Source organism: Nycticebus coucang, chromosome 1 (genome assembly GCF_027406575.1).
Source record: "Nycticebus coucang isolate mNycCou1 chromosome 1, mNycCou1.pri, whole genome shotgun sequence".
NCBI classification, from domain to species: Eukaryota; Metazoa; Chordata; class Mammalia; order Primates; family Lorisidae; genus Nycticebus; species Nycticebus coucang.
The window spans coordinates 126,870,946-126,888,820 of NC_069780.1; the positions used below are offsets into that span (position 1 = coordinate 126,870,946).

The following is a 17,875-nucleotide window of genomic DNA, read 5'->3' on the forward strand; positions in this document are numbered from 1 at the left end:
TGGCTGGATACTTTATAGACAGCCCTTGTGTGTGTTGATGATGTGAGCAAATTCATTACCAGTTATTACATTTATTATTGCTTTTAATGGGTAATTTCTAACATTTATCACTGAGCGCTAGGTGTTCAATATTTCTCATGGGATATAGTACTTAATCCGGCTGTAAATAGAAGAACCATTTTCAAGTTAGAAATGAGGAAACTGAGGCTTAGCGAGGACAGGCAACACAGCCAGCATCACCCAATTTTTCAGGGCTAGAGCCTGTAACTCAGTCAGTTTCTTTAGCTTTTATAAAAGTATGAAGTTTTAATCTAATAAAAAGATTAAAATGACTAAATCTACTTGACATTTTGTAATGGAATATGATTCACCTTGAAGAAGAGTGCTCTGGATTTTGGCATTGCAGACTGGCTATTTTTTTTTTGTCAGATAATTGTTATACAGTGCCTGTCTGGTCTATGATGGCTCCATGCTCGTCCTCTCTGAATATAGATGAAATCACTTCACAGATAATGCCTCAATGGAAGGTTCCCTCAATAGGAAAGTTGATTCAACTTTGGAAAATAGTATCTGCGCACTATTCCAAAACCAAATCAGACTACTGCCAGATTCTTCTTTTTCTTACCTGTTCACATACTCAGCTCATCCATTATGACTCAGCTCATAAAGAGATTTCTTCTAATGGGTTGTGGTATTTTCTGTCAAGCAGCCGTTTATTTCCTTGGAGATCCATTGTACCTTCTATCCATTTCCATGGGGATAGGTAGTCTGTTTCTGAGGTGTTCATAAGAAATTTTTATAACGGTTTCTATGGCAATAGAGGATGAGAACATTACTACAAGCCATTTAAAATGATAATTCACCAAAACAAGTACATATATTTTTGTTTACTACCTGGCCATCAAAAGGTATAGGGTAACTTGGTGGACAGTTTGAAGAACTCTGTTCCTCACTTCTTTGCATCAGGCAGCTTCTTGGTCAAAAAAATTGATTTAGAGAAACATGAATGGCCACAAGAGCAATTTTAGCAACAGTTTTAGCTGAACCTTTTACGGTAAACATTGCCATTTCCTGGGTGCAGAGTGATTGGACTTCAAAATGAACCATAAAGCCCACAGGCGAGCGCAGTATAGCAAGCAGGCCTGCTTTCCAGGCTAGTAGTTAAGATTTTTCTCTTCTGAATCAAATATCAGAAATAAGCCTTTCCTATTTGTGTCTGATACCAGAATAAATAGAGCTCCCTCACCGGGGAAGCATTTTGATTCAGCTCAGTTCAACAGATGGTTATGGGGACAGAGTGGCAGTGCAGAAGGAGATCAGGCTTTTGGCCCATCAAAACTGGATTCAAATCCCCTCTTTAGCTGTGAAGACCTGAGAAAATTAACTTGTCTTCTTTAAGGCTCTTTCTTCACTTGGAAATTAAAAACAATAATGCCTGTATTCTCAGAAATGATATTTATAGAATCTGGGACCTACATGGTCCTTCCTCTCTTGGAGAAGAAACAGAAGCTAGAAGCAGTAGAAGCAAAGCATGTCCTTTACTTGGGGTTCTCAAGGCACAAAAGCAGATCCTCTTTGTCATCTACGATAAACTTGTTTTAAGAGGCTCAGTGCCTGTATCACAGTGGTTACAGCGCTGGCCACATGCACGGAGGTTGATCAGTTCGAATCCGGCTGGGCCAGCTAAACAACAATGGCAACTGCAACAACAACAAAAATAGTCAGGTGTTGTGGTGGGCGCCTATAGTCCCAGTTACTTGGGAGAGTGAGGCAAGAGAATCTTGGACTTAAGCCCAAGAGTTTGAGGTTGCTGTGAGCTGTGACAGCACAGCACTCTACCGAGGGCAACATAGTAAGACTCTGTCTCAAAAAAAATACCCAAAAAACTTGTTTCGAGAAACATGAGTGCCCACACCTTTCCCCATTCTTCTCCCCAAAGTCTTGCGCCCATAGTGCTATCCTTTCTTTCCCTCCTCCTTCCCCCACCTCATCAGTTCTGTCTCTTAATTCTATATCACACATGTCTAGGAATCTGGTTAAAAAAAAAAGTCTGATTCTTCTCAGAGAGCGGAGAAGTAGAGAAGCTGCAGAGAGCAAAAGGGGTGTAGCAGAGGCTGAAAACACACACCACAAAGAAGTGTGCTGTGTCAGAACATGGCACGTATGACCCTCAACTCTGTGCCTGGAGCCTCGTAGGTGCTCAATAAAAAGGTCCTGAGTTAATGAGCACCTATGACCTGCCAGCCGCTTAGTTCATCAGGGTGCAGGTTCGAGCACACAGAGGAAGATCCCTACTTCAAGTTCACAGGGCAGCAGTTATTCTTGAATTTAGGTGTCTGTTTTAAGCAGCTACATTATCACTAAAACAATGAACAGGCACTCAGTTTTTTCCATCAAATATCCTAGGCTGAGCAAACATGTACATGCATGACATAAATGACAAATTAATATATTTATTATATCCCAGCAAACTACTCTCAAAGTGACCAAAGAACATTTCTTAAAAAAAAATAAAACCAGGCTCAGTGCCTGTAGCAAGTGGTTACGGTGCCAGCCACATACAAGGAGAGTGGCAGGTTCGAGACCGGCCCAGGCCAGATAATCAACAATAACAACTACAACAAAAAAATAGCCAGGCATTGTAGTGGGCGCCTGTAGTCCCAGCTACTTGGGAGGCTGAGGCAAGAGAATCTTTTAAGCCCAAGAGTTTGAGGTTGCTGTGAGCTGTGACACCACAGCATTCTACTGAGGGAGACATAGTGAGATTCTGTCTCAAAAAAAAAAAAAAAAAAAAGAAAGAAACGAAGGAAGGAAGGAAGGAAGGAAGGAAGGAAAGAAAGAAAGAAAGAAAACAACCAAAAAACAATGAAACGAACCAAAACAAAAACAACCAGCAAAAGCAAAGTATTTAAGATATGGGTTTGTTAGTTTTCTAATTAGCAAAAAAAAAAAAAAAATGCTATTTGGGAGTTGTACAATAATTAACATGTTATCAATGTGCATAAATTGTGTCATTGCTTTTATCACTTATGATATTCATGCTTTGAGGGCAGCGCCTGTGGCTCAGTGAGTAGGGCACGGGCCCCATATGCCGAGGGTGGCAGGTTCAAACCCAGCCCCGGCCAAACTGCAACCAAAAAATAGCCGGCGTTGTGGCGGGCGCCTGTAGTCCCAGCTGCTCGGGAGGCTGAGGCAAAAGAATCGCCTAAGCCCAGGAGCTGGAGGTTGCTGTGAGTTGTGACACCAGGTTACTCTACTGAGGGAGACAAAATGAGACTCCGTCTCTAAAAAAAAAAAAAAGATGATATCCATGCTTTGATTAGAATGATAAGCACATATACTTCATTCACCTCTTCTTCCCTCGTTTATAATGCTGCCCTATTCTAGCTTTACATGGGCTATGGGAGTTCTGAAATCAACTGCTTATTACCTGTATTTTGCAGTAAATTACTTAACTTCTCTAAGCTTCAGTTTCAAATCTGTTAAATGGTATTAAATGTAATAACAATAGGTACTTTATGGGGTTATTGCAGCAATTAAATAAAACAATGTATCCTCAGCATCTGAGATTTACAGTTGTCTGGCACAACTGTAAATACTCAACAAATGGTTGCCATTATTATTACTGCTACCATGATCATTATTGTTGCTTTCATATCAATTTATTATTTGCGCTGGACTGTATAAGGCACAAATAGGAAACAGTTTTAAATTACGTTGCCTTTAAACATATTTGGTCTTCCCTCCCTTTCCTGCTCCTGGATGATCGCTCAGGCAGATTCTGTATGTTTTCCTGTTCCATTAGGATATTAGACAACAGTCTCATTTTTAGAATTCAAAAAGTCTAGTCCAAACTAAATCAAAACTTTCATTTCCCTTCCAGTGTCAAGTTCTTCCCCTCCCCACAGCTCAGGCCTGGCCAGAGATTCTACAGCTCAGAGGCAGGAGCAGCACAGAAGCTGTTCCTTGGCCCTCCTTGTTCTGCTCTCTGTGTCAGCTGCTCCTGGCTCCTTTAAGGTTAAGGCTAGGGCGGAGGATGGAGGGTGCACAGAGCAAACCAGCGGAGATGGTGGCTGCTGCTCCTTCTTCTCTTTTAGCTCCCTCTTGATGGACTCTTTCAAATGGCCTCTGTCTGGCAACTGTCCACGGGAAGCCCTTTCTCTCATGGAGCACTTTTGCAGGTTCTTCTGAGGCTCTCACCCCTCCACCTCTTCACTGTCAAGAATGTTAAACACTGCACTCTTCTGCCAAGAAAGCAATACTCTGTCTGGCCCAGCATGCAGCTCTGGAACAGCTTCCTTCCATGTTATCTATATGGCTTATGGGAAATTCCTCCCCCTTTCCCTGTCAAATTCTGGAAAGGCCAGCTCCTCCATTGCTGTCCTCTCTATCCCTGCCCACTTCCAGGTAAGAATCAGACATCAGCCTGACTCTTCCCTTAAACTCCAGGGAACATCTGATTTCAGAGGCAAGAGAAATCATAGCACTCACCACTCTTGCAAATTCCCTTATGTACCAGAATCTTCTCTTTAGTGGTTCACTAACTTATCCTATATAGGACAGGGTATGATAGAATACCCAAAGATCCAGTTAACAAGTTTCGCACAGATGTGTGTTTAGACTCCTGCTGCCCTATTGTCTTCAAGCCCTGGTGCTTCAAGGGAAACTCTGAGACAACAGGAAAAGGCCCATCCAGCATCCTGTTACATTTTTATTGTGCCTGAACTGCTACCACAGTGTCTTAATTGTTTTTCCTGCTGCCTATTCGCCACTATTTTGTTCCATCTCAAATGTAACCATTAGATTTATCTTTGTCAGAAAGCTCTGATTCTTGTCATCTTTCTTTTCCTTTTCTTTTTCTTCTTCTTCTTTTTTTTTCTGAGACAAAGTCTCACTCTCTCACCCTGGGGAGAGTGCCATGGTGTCACAGCTCATGGCAACCTCAAACTTCTGGACTCCAGAGATCCTCTTGCCTCAGTCTCCAAAGTAGCTGGGACTACAGGTGCCCGCCACAAAACCTGGCCAGTTTTTCTGTTTTGGGTGGTGACCAGGTCTCCTGAGCTCTTGTTCAGATGGGTCCCCAACTTCTGAGCTCAAGTGATCCACCCATCTCAGCTTCCCAGAGTGCTAGGATTACACGTGTGGGCTACCATGCCCAGCCTTTCTCTTTTCAGTCGGTCACTTGGCTTCCACGGGTAGGCTCTGTTAAAAATACAGGGAAAAATACAGGGTCTCCAATTGAATGTAATCCCAGGAGATTAAGCCAGATATCACAGTAGTAGAGTTTCTCAAATCCCAAATGCTTATGTGACGCTGGTTGTTTCCAATTGCTTATTATGTCAAATAAACTCCCTCAGCTCCAGACACAAACTCTACTAATTCAATGAGGCATTTACAGTATGATCAGAGATCCCTAATGCACTAGGATGTATGTCTTTAATATCTATGTCACCCTAGTTTCATCATTTCATCAAAGTCCTCTAAATTTTTAGGAGTACTGGCTGAACATTACCCAAATTGCTTGGAGCTAATTTCTCCAAGAGCCAAATTCTACATCAAGAAAAGTATAAAGTGGCTCAGTGCCTATAGCTCAGCGGCTAGGGCACCAGCCACATATACCAGAGCTGATGGGTTCAAACCCAGCCCTGGCCTGGCAAACAACAATGACAACTACAACCAAAAAATAGCTGGCTGTTGTGGCAGGTGCTTGTAGTCCCAGCTACTTGGGAGGCTGAGGCAAGAGAATTGCTTAAGCCCAAGAGTTTGAGATTGCTGTGAGCTGTGATGCCACAGCACTCTACTGAGGGCAACATAGTGAGACTCTGTCTTGAAAGAAAGAAAGAAGAAAGGGAGGGAGGGAGAGAGAGAGAAAGAAAGAGAGAAAGAGAGAAAGAAAGAGAGAGAGAGAGGAAGGAAGAGAGAGAGAGGAAGGAAGGAAGGAAGGAAGGAAGGAAGGAAGGAAGGAAGGAAGGAAGGAAGGAAGGAAGGAAGGAAGGAAGGAAGGAAGGGAGGGAGGGAAAGAAAGAGTACAAATTCTAGCAAACTAGAATTTTGGAACTCAGAGAACACCTAAGTCAATTTTCTTATTTGTAACTTGCACGAAGTCACCATGTCATTGAGGCACGGTTTGAATCAGGACCTAGCTTTCTTAACTCCTGGACTCAGGCTGGTTTCACTATTTGAGATGGGAGAGTGCCTCTTACTTTCATTACTTTCTAAACCACTGTCCAATTGTCCCTGCACTACTGAAGTTCACCCCCCTATAATGGAAAGGGAATGCTCATTCTAAAAGTGTTCTTTAATAGCAGGTACAGAGAAGAATATTATCTACCAAAAAGAATTTAAATGGACAGTAGACACAGGATTTGTCTCAGAAGATGCTGATGAATTTTTTTGGTTATGAAAGGGAAGACCCAGGGTTTATCCTGGAAAGGAAAGACAAAGACAAAACAAGCCAATTGTTTTAAATAATAAAGTAACAGGAATTTTCCATTTCCAGTGAGAATTAGGAGAAAAGTATTTTGGCAGGCCCAGGGCTGAGAGAAGAAAGAATAAGGGAGAAGGAGAAAACAAATCCCTGGAGATGGAGAAAGTGAACAGATCAAAGGGAGAAATGGCTAAAAAAAAAAAAAAACTCCCTGAAGCCAAAAACTTGAGAAGCAAAGAGGTATTTAAATGTAAGTGCTTTTCTAGACTATACTGTAATCGTAGTCCACAAATCTTTAGTAAAAGTCTGCTATATACAATAACAGATATTAGTGGTCCTTGAGGAATAGGGATGAGGCAGTTTGCTCAGGCTGGAGACAAAGGGGTGTGAGAGAGTAAAAAAATCATGGATCATCCCTACAGCTACATTGCTACGCAGAATGACAGCACTCCAGTGTTGATGTTCATTTCCTAATCCTAGGAAGCTGAGTATGTTTTTTCACGGCAAGGGGGAATTAAAGGTGGGAGAGGCTCCTGAATTATCCTGGTGGGCCCAATATAATAAACAAGGGTTCTCAAAAGTCAGTGAGAAGGTCAGAGGGGAGAGATGGGAGATGGACCCCATCCATCATTGCTGTTTTTGAAGATAGAGGGCTGGGGCTATGAGCCAGGGAATGCAGGTGGCTTGTAGGAGCTCGAGAAGGCAAGGAAACATTCTCCCCTTGAAACTTTAGAGAAGTAAAAGCCCAGCTGAGGCCTTGATTTTAATCTGATGAGACTTATGTCAAGTTTCTAACCTACAGAACTGTAAGATAAGAAATTTGTGTTGTTTTAGGTCACTAAATCTGTGGCAATGCTTCATGGCAGCAATAGAAAGCTAACATGATTGCCTGATTTAGAGTTGATAAGAATGTTCATATTTATATTTAATTTAGCTGTTTCCAAGCCCCTCAGTTTTCTGACTTTAACCTTATGAAAGTGCATAGCTGAACCCAATATTTACAAAATTTTCCAGAGCAGTAAGGAGCTAATATTTTACTTGGTGGTTGTGCCAGGCTGCTTACTAACTATATAATCAAAGCTTTCAATAATTTCCTGAATTGATTCTAACTACTTAATTTATGTTGGCATTCAAGTTCCTGTACAGACCTGTCCCAGCTTAACTTTTCCAACTTCATCTCTCAGTCTCCCTCATTATGAATTCTCTCCTCCTGCCAGATTGGATCATTAGTACTCAAAACATACTTCACTTGAACTTTGTTGTTCTGTCCCCTGGAAAGGTCTATCTCCCTTTTCCTGGGCCCCAGTATTGTTAACAATCCCCCAATGCCTTATTGAAGCGTTATCAAGTCTCCAAAGCCTCCCACAGTCTCCTCTCCTGAGAACTCCCCTAGCATTTTGTTCTTACCTGCTGTATGCAACTGCAATGACTTTCTTGTGGCTTGGCCATATGAGCACATCTCCTAACTGTTGACTAGAAGCTCCTTTCCAGCACAGAGTATGTTGCTAATCTTTACAGCCCCCACAGTACCCAGCACAGTTTTCACACCACAGGTGCATGTACATATTTGCTGATGGGGACATGAAAACATTTTTTGTCTGAAAAACTTATTTGAAGTGGAATTCTTTGTAACTGACACTATCAATATATTCCTATTTATCTTTTCTTTTTCTGAATGCCATGGTTCACAGTTCAAAGATGAACAAGCATGGCTGGGTGCAGTGGCTCATGCCTATAATCCTAGCACTCTGGGAGGCTAAAACGGATGGATGCGTGGGCTCAGGAGTTAGAGACCAGCCTGAAGTAGAGTGAGACTCTGTCTCTAAAAATAGCCGGATGTTGTGGCAGGTGCCTGTAGTCCCAGCTACTCTAGAGCCTGAGGCAAGAGGATAGCTTGAGCCTAAGAGTTGAGGTTGCTGTGATCTATGATGCCCCAGGCACTCTACCAAGGGTGACATAGTAAGACTCTGACTCAAAAAACAAACAACAACAACAAAAAAAAACAAAGAACAGGTACTGTTCCCAAATAACTCCTGCATACTTTTGGATATCATTTAATATTGGATAAGTTGAATATACATCTTTTGTGTGCTTGAGATAGTCTCAGTTTACATCTATTGTCCTGGCATGGTGTCTCTTTCATCCCTAGAGTGTCCCTGTATGGATGATAAATGGGATGGTCACCTAACTATTGGAGGACAAAGGCTAGAAAGGCAGCCTCTGGCTCCCACCCTTTCCTGAACAGTCACTCCCCCCAGATATCTCCTTTGACTACCTCCTTCCACCGCAGCTGGGAATGCTTGGGTCCACCCCTCCTTGTCTCTGCTATGTCCCAACTTTCTACTCTTGGTTTGGTTTAGGGAAGTATCTGCAGGGTCTGAGAAGGGAGAAGAACTAGGAAGATGGGACAAATCTCCAAGCTAGCTGCTGTCTTGGCATTTTCACCATTTATGTGTCCCAAGCCCCATCAATGGTCTCGTCTCTGTGTTCCCATCATTCCCACCCGAAATTGTTCTGCTCTTTATCCTCCAATGCCTGGCTCTGCTTTTTATGTCCCAATACCTATCACCAACTTTAGTTCCTGGCCAATATCACAGGAACAATCATGAGTATCTCTCTTACCTTCAGGGTAACCCCCAGTCTCACAGAGGGGAGATGTTCCTGACATCTCAAATTGTAACACAACATATTTTCGTATAGCTACAATTTCCAAAATGTGTTTTGGGGAGCTGTAGTTTGGGGTGTTAATGTCTGTTATGCTATTAAAAGGTTGCAAAGTCAAAGAAGGTTGATGAATTCTCAATGGTATAATTTTAAACGGTTTTCTTTCCTTTAAAGCAAACTTGAAGTCTTTAATATGCAAATGTACATTATGAAGCTCAGAGAGATATACGATATGCTGTGTTTCCCAAACTTATTTGACCATGGAACTGTTTTTGCTTGAAACTTTCTTGAGGGAATATTGTTCTATGAAACATAACTCTGTGGATTAGGCATAGGTCCTTGTGGATTGACGCAGGAGTCTATGGAACATAGGCATGATTGTCCTAGTGGGATAATGTGCTGTAAGTCCTACAGCTGCATTTCTGGAGCATAGCAGGTTGTAAAGGGGACAACAGCATATAAGACCGTTCCAGCTAAGAACTGTGCGATGGTCTAGAGAGCAGAGGCAGAAGATCAAGCAGAAAGCATCTAGAACCACAGGCTATAGGGCTGGTCTCTAGTCTCAGCTTCCCACTGTTAGCTGGGTATTCCTGAGCGACATTCATTCAATCACACTTGCCCTCAGTCTCTTCATCCATACAAGGAGATGATTAATGATAATATTAAAAGAAAAATAAATAATACCTGCTCAATGTATTTCACAGGAATTTTAGGAAAGTTAAATGAAATAATTATATGAAAGAACTTTGAAAACAGTAAGGGTTTTTTTTAGTGAGTATATATAAAAATAATATATTATTTCTTAATTAACTTGGTTTTGCAACAGGGCTAAAGATGAAAACCCATGAATAAGCTTTGAACCTTATTATTATTATTATTTTTTTTTTTGCAAAATCCTTCAAATTGTTTTCCCCAACATAAAGCATACTTTGTGAATTTTAATTTTGCTTGTTTTTTCCTCTCTCTAGATCTTCTCTCTGGTGGAGGAGCAGAGCAGTGAGCAAGAGAAAGGTGAAATTGGGGGAGGAGAGAGAAACCTGACATTTAATAGACTGTATAATGCCCATAAGGTGGTCATGATTGTATTTGAGCTTCAGGTGGCATCTGACTGATTTGGGAACACACCATCAGGGCAAATTCTGTCCTTGTATTTCCTGACATCTATGGTTCCAAAGTGATTAGCTGTCACTTGACATCTCCATCAGACAGTCTGACTCTGTTGACAAAGCCTAAAATGTGGTCTGTGTCTTGGTAACATCATACGTGTTTCCTTGATTCTATAGAAGAGTGAGAAAAGAGCAGAATGAGCTGGAAACATCAGTTATCATACTTCTCCTTGGTCTCACTCATCTGATGGGGTCAAACATGTCACTGAACAACAGCAACAGGGCTCTATGTCGTGACCCCCTTTGCTCCAGTACTGGAGTCATCTATCAGACTAGCTCACAGCTTTCTGGGTGTCCTGGAACACTGTTCCACTTCTTTCATTCAAAAACTGATTAGAAGAAGGGAGATTCTGAGTAATCTGTTGAAGTGTCATTTATCTGGAAAATTCTGTTATGTTAAGCCTGAACCAACAATTAAGTTTAATTCTTTGCTATATTTGTTTGGAAAAAAAAAAAAAAAAAAAGAGGAATCTGTAGCAAAAGTGAATGAACTGTGCTGAAAGAGCATTTAAAAAATAATCTCCTTTGTTTATTGCTTTATTGGCACAAGTCATGGATGATGGTAGGGAAGTGAATTACACAGGCAAACATGGGAACGGAGAACTGCCTTATAATTCATTTAGGGTAAGGGGCTACTTGGAGAAGGGGAAATACTCCATAGATAACACAAATTAGCATCTAATTTAGAGACATTTTCTTTAAACCATCTGGTCGCTTTCCTTTACCAGAACCTGTAGTATGGGTATTCCTTTCCTTTTTTACTTTTATCATTTGATGTGAAAACAGTAACGTTTTATGAACAAGCATGGTTTACGTGGGTCTCTTTCCAATTTTTTTTATTTATACACGTATATCACTATGTTCATTTGTTATCTTTTTTTTTTTTTTAATAGAGGCAGAGCCTTACTTTATAGCCCTCCGTAGAGTGCTGTGGTATCACAGCTCACAGCAACCTCCAAGTCCTGGGTTTAGGCGATTCTCCTGCCTCAGCCTCCCAAGTAGCTGGGACTACAGGTGCCCGCCAGAACACCAGCTATTTTTTGTTGCAGTTTGGCCGGGCCTGGGTTCAAACCCGCCACCCTTGGCATATGGGGCTGGCTCCCTACCCACTGAGCCACAGGTGCCACGCTGTTATCTTTCTTTTTAAACAAAGGATCTCAAAATATATTGTGTGGCCATTATATATTAATCTGAATATACGAAGAATCACTTATTTACCACTTTATGGATGCAATTACTCTTAGTTTTACTTACGCATGATGATTCTGTGTTAAAAATGATAAGAGAGCCCACTACCTTTATTCCACTGCTTCAGGTTCCAGTTTGACTACTTAGCAGATGCCACCAATCGGAGGCATTACACTGAATTTTTCTTTTCTTTTTTTTTTTTTATTAAATCATAGCTGTGTACATTGATACACTGAATTTCTCAACAGTAAATTAATTAGCACACAATCTTCATTGTGGTGAGGAGGAGAGTCAATATTAGAGAATCAAGAATGAGAAGAGTTGGGGAGACACCTTATTTCATCCTTCAGAGATGAAGTTCTGTGGAAGGAAGTTTCTTGGTGCTCATTAGGAACACAAACAAACCTTCATACCTGCATGGAAGAATGAGGAGAAAAGGGGAATTTCAATTACTTTTTCATGAAATCTGACCCAGAGTTGAACAAAGAGAATTCCAAAGCTTTTGCATATGTCATTTTTAGGGGGGTACATCATTAATCTTTCCCCCCTTCTCTTGTGTTGTTTGAACAAAAAGAATTATTGAAACTGAACTTGTTCAGGGTTTTATAAATCAAGATGTCAACAAATACAAGCACTAGTCTAGTTACAATAAGAGACTGTGTAGTTTACAGAATAAAACTAACCCTGTTTTTTTCCTAAGCTCTACAAAGAACACATTGTTTATTCTCGTGTAAAAATGTCATGTTAAGAAGCTCTGTCAGGTATTCTATTTTCATTTAGTGGTTCTCATAACTCAATTATAATGTCCCCCTTTACCTAATAATTATATATAGTATAGTAATGAGGCTTATAAACCTCTTCTTTTCCCCACTGTGTGCCAGTCAAATTTCCAAATTGTTATGGAGAGCTAGTTGTGCCTGTGTAGGTGAGTTGCGCTGGCAACCTGCCCCTGCAGTGGCCGAGGGTCAGCTTGTGGAGAAAGACCCAGCCAGAGGCCTGAGCAGGGACTTCCTGCCATCTGGAACAAGCTGGAGCACACAGAAAGATGTCAGCAAGAAGTGTTCAAATGACTCCTCTGTAGCTCCCCCAGGAACACCAGTATTTCCCCTCAGTTCCATGACTAGGGAAATTTCACACCCATTACCAGTAATTTGATGCACAAGTTTTGAGATCTCTGGTTGCACTTCACGTTTAAAAATGCACGCCTAGGTCTGTGCAGCCACTTACCACCTTTTGAACATCCTTTTCTGTGTTCAGGAATTCCCCCTGCAGCTGGAGTCCTTCCTCTCCAAAGTATAAGCCTCAGATCACTTTCCCAGCTTCTCAGATATAACAAAGTTGCAAATTGTGAAGTAGGCTCAGCCAATACACCTTGCTCCTGGGAGAAATTGTTTTGGAAGAGAACAATGAGAGGAAGTAGGTGCCTCACAGGGTCCATGTTCTGGCAAAGAGGGCAGCGGAGGCTTCTGGCTGTGGGTGAAGACGACAGTGGAGTTCCCCAGAACACAGTGCTCAGCCTTGGAGCAGGAGGGAGGGCCACAGGGTCCTCCTGGTACAGTCATGATGAATAAGTGCCTCAGACCAAGATTATCTTTAAAAAAAATAAAAATAAAAAAATAGGTCTTTAATGGATTGTTTGTTAAACACATACTCTCTGAAAACCAAAGCATTTAACTTGATTTCTTGGAATTTTTAAAAGTTTTAGGGGCATTACTTTCCATACAGTAGTAATATAGCTTGTGATCAATAAACTGAAAGACCAAAGTCTTTGAGATATTGGGGGGGCAGATGTGGATTTTTGTTTATAATAGTTCAAATTATTCTGAGCTTCCTTCTCCCTCCTCACCCATTTTCATATCTGTTCTATTATACTAATCTGATTTTTCTAGGCCCGGATGGACAGCAGCTCTGGAAGACAGTATGCCTTGTAGGTAGAAATGCAGACACATCTTACTTGAGTTGGGGCAGGGGTTATAAAAGGAACAGTGATAAATCTCTTAGTGAGAAAGGAGAACAGGAAAACCCCATGCAAATCAGTGAAAAATAAATTTTTGAAGTAAATGCTATTTTATAATTTTTCAAATAATTTACATATTATAAAAAAAATAATGTTTGCTAAGAATAGCCCAATTCATTTTTAAAGTACGGTCATTATTTACTTCTGGTAGTGGATCAATGCTACCCTTGACACTGTGGACCTAGAATTTGAAGATATGCTTGTAGAAGATTAAGACTTCTTAATCTTCTTTTAAGACTATAATTTTCAGGGGGAAAATTGTTGTAAAATGTTTTCTCAGCCAGGATGACACATTACAACTGTGTTACTGTAACAGTACAAATTTATGGGATCTAAATCAATGAGTTTTAACCATAGAGATAAATTTTGAGGGATGAGGGATTTATGAACTCAGTACATAGTACCAAGTTACAGGAATCACAGTTAAAGACCTTCACTATTTTCTGTCTAGCTCTGTTGAAAAAGACTGATATTCTAAACTTGAATAAGACCGTCTTTGTGTAGTCATTCTGTTGGTTATTAAAATTATCTCCCCTTCCATCCTGTACCTTACGTCATAATTTCTACGTGATGATATTCCTGTTATGAGTACTCTTCAATTATTAGGGACTTAAGCAAAGGGAATTTAAAAATCTTGGTAAAGGTCCCTCAGGTGGGGCTGTAACTGACTGAATGGTAAGGAAGCCACAGTTTTCTGCTATAGCTCAGGAGGCTCAATATCACTTTCTAATGTTACCTCTAGTACCATGTATCTACATGATTGCTTGATATGTTTGATTTTGTGATTTCCTATAGATTTCCACTATAGAACACCAAAAAGTGTGAGTACAGTATCCCCATATCATTATTAATTTTTTTCCTGCTTTTTGTATAATTCTCGTGGATATTATTAATAAATGATTTTAAACTCAATTTTGAATTCTTTTCCCAACATAATTTCCATGTTTCTATAATTCCAAAATAGTACTTCTAAGTATAGGAGATATAGCCATCTGGCTGGAAGCAAGCTAGATATAGCTTTACCAAGGCCAAGTATATGCCCTGGTTCTATCTTTGAGCTCCATCCAAATAGAAGTATGCAGGTGTGGGAGACACAGAGATCCCCTTATAAAAAAGAACGTGCTAGCCTGCAGTGGGGAGTATCAGCATCTTCAAGGTCTGCCTCAGCTGCTAAGCACTGTTGTGCCCAGATCTCGAAATCCCCCACAAAGACCACCAGGGAGCAGAGTCCGATGCAAAAGCAAAAGGGCCTTTTATTGCAAGTTCGAACTTGGGCTCCCTGGGACTCCGCTGCAATGGATCCAAGCCAGGAGCCCCGAGCTCTGGAGCAGGGGGCTCTTATGGTCCCACGCAGCAGGTGGGCATGCACAGCTTGAAACAAAGGGGGAACTTCTGGATTGGTTAGGTGGGAGGTCCCTTATTGGTGGGCAGTTGTCTCATGATTTCAGGGAATTGCCTGGGCTTGTCTGGAAAGTGGAACTTACTGAGTGAAATGGCAGGGAAAGCGAAACTTAATTCTTAAAATGGTGCTGGTCTGGTTCTTTCAGCACCACCTCTAGAGAGAGGATACTTTCCGTGGGGCAGGCCACATCTGGTAAGCTAGGCCAGAATATAAAGACCAGGCCCCCTTTGGCCAAAGGACATTCTGATGAACAATACTTGTTCCAGAGATCTCTGCTAGATTGATTTAGGCTTTGTCAGGCCTGTATCGTTGTTGATTTCTTTCCCTATCCAATCTTACTTATTTTGTTTTCCTTTCACAGAGTTGATCCCTAATAAACATATTGTGTTCCAAACTCATTTCAGAGTCAGCTTTCCAAGAACCTAAGCTGAGATAGCAGACAAGCAGCATTGTACCTGAAGGTTTTTTTCAATCAAAGTCTAAATGATCTAAGTCAGAATTTTGAAATGCTTCTTCTTTTTTTTTCTCTGAGATAATATTTTTATTTACTTAATTGTGGATACATTTATACACTTATTTCATATTTATATTTCCTTGCTAAAAGAGCACGTCACTTGAATCTGCCAGAAAGCAAGAAGCAAGTTGAAATGCTTCTTATCTTGAATCTATCTATCCTTTTTTAAAATAATTTTTTCTTTGGTTGCTATTTTAATTTTTGTTTTTATGTTGTTTGTTTATTTGTTTGGAGGAAGAACAATAGGAAGCTCTTTCTACATTAGAAACCTGAAGAGACTAAAATGTTGATTTCCTCATCAACTGCCACTGTTACTGAAAAGTTGTATTCTGAAAAATATACTTGGTTCTGCCACATGAAATAATTTACAGTTCAAGGATGTACACATAAATTATAGGGAATAAACTCTTTCTGCCTATGTAAAATCTGTGGGTATTTAATTAATGTAATTTTGCAAAAAAACTGGTCATATAGATCTTCTTTGCCCGGTCTTTTGAAATGGCAACACAAGTTTTTGCTTTTCTCTAACTGCAGATCACAAATGACCCTTTCTTCTCCTTCGCTCCGCTGTACCCAGCCTGGGGCAGTACCTTCCTTGGTTCTCACTTGGATCCTGGTGAATTCTCCTTTGCTAACTTCCCGTTTCCCTTCTATCTCTCCTTCACACAACTTTCAAGAGTGGTTTTTGTAAATTGCAAATCTGATCATTTCACTTCTGTGCTTAAAATCATCCTTTGGCTCCCCAAGGCTATCCAAGGGTTTAAAACCTGAAGTCTTTTTCATGGTGCTCATAGAAAGATCTTCATGAATTAGTCTTTGCTTACTCTCCAACTTTATCTCCTCAACCGCCTCTAAAACACCCCGCTTCAGGCAAATTTCCTGTACCTTCCAGAATGTGCACATCTCTCTTCCCCTTTGACCTTTGTGTGCATTGCTCCCTTTGCTGAAATCTCCTTCCCCACTTTTATTATTGTTATTTTTTATTAAGGTAAGATCTATTCTTCCTTGGGGCTCCTCTCAAGCCTCCAGGTCGCTCTAGGTGGAGGTATTCCTCCGTGCCCCTGAGTACTCATTGCTTCTACCATCTTTCATAACACTCATCAGACTATAATTGAACATATAAGACTTTATACACCTCTCTAGACTGACCTCCTCAAACAAAAATTTTATCAGTGCACACCCAGCACTTAGCACAGTACCCAGCTCATGATAGGTCCCCAGTAAATTGCCTTTTTCTAAACTTCTTTATGGCAGCTGCTGCTTTTATAGATTTTTGCAACCCCTCCATTGCTTAGCAAAAACTAAGTTGCTCAGTGCTGCACAATGTAGGTTCTCAAGGAATATTTGTTGAGTGGAAGACTGAACTGCTATTGTTATATTTTCATTCTACCACCAATAAATGCTTAAAAGGTTCTAATTACCAGGAGTAGCTTAGAAAAATATTTGAAGTGTTGATTGACCAGTAGAAGTCTGTGAAGATATTTTTATTTCACTTCAGAGCAGTCACCTAAACCATGAACTACAAGCTAATAATATTCACAGGAGAGCGACTTTGTATGTTTGTCTAGACCATTTGTGATATTAGCTATGCAAATAAATATTTTGATTGTTCATTTGGGAGAAGAGGATTACTTACTTGATGACTGTCTTGAAGTATATGTGGGCTTATTATTAGGAGGAGGATGGCTAATTTTTCCCCCATTGCTACAGTTGATTCAATAAGGAAAAGTACTTATGTTATATCACTAAAGATAAGGAAGAATTTCTTCACTGGAATCCAGGGGCATTGTGGAAATGTCCTCTTTGCAGATGTGACTAGATGACATCAAAATTCCTGTTTTCACTCTTGAATCTGTGAAATTTGAAAAGATATCATTACCCTGACTGCTACCCATAATGAAGCTGTTGAATTAGGCATTACATTCACTATCATCTACATTTGCAAAAGAGTTAGCAGGCACATACTATGAGCATAAGACCACCTTGGGCACTGCTCTTATATTTCACTGGAGCAACAAGACAGAGGAAAAATTAAGTTTTAATGATAGGTAGTTTGTATATATGATATAGATACCATCCTGAACATACCCAACTTTGTCTGATACAGAGTGTAAGAGCAGAAAATGGTTTCCAAAGGAGTTGGAGGCAGAGGGGAGCAGGGAAGGGTATTCAAAGCAAGGAGAACTAAATGGGATGCAGTATTATTTGATGTACCCGGTATGTTTGTGTGTGGTTACAGACCCTATAGGTAGGTTATAAGCCTGTTCTACTGAGAAGAAAACATTCACAAATATTTACTAAGCACTTATGATACGCTAAGCCCAGTACATGAATTTGCTCATTTAATCCCTGTAACAATCCTAAAATAGAATTAATAATATCTCAGTTTGCAATTGATGAAGCTGAGACACAGAGGTTAAATGATTTGCCTAAGACCATACAGCTAATAATTGGTAGAGCAAAGATTCAACTCAGGTTGTCAGACTTTGGCAAATAG

General features: G+C 40.4%; 1 protein-coding gene across 1 annotated transcript in view; it reads left to right on the forward strand.

Moving 5' to 3' along the window:
- SSBP2 (single stranded DNA binding protein 2) overlaps positions 1-17,875 on the forward strand; it is a 516,465-nt gene that overhangs the window by 174,273 nt on the left and 324,317 nt on the right. The gene's annotated exons all lie outside the window — the stretch shown is intronic.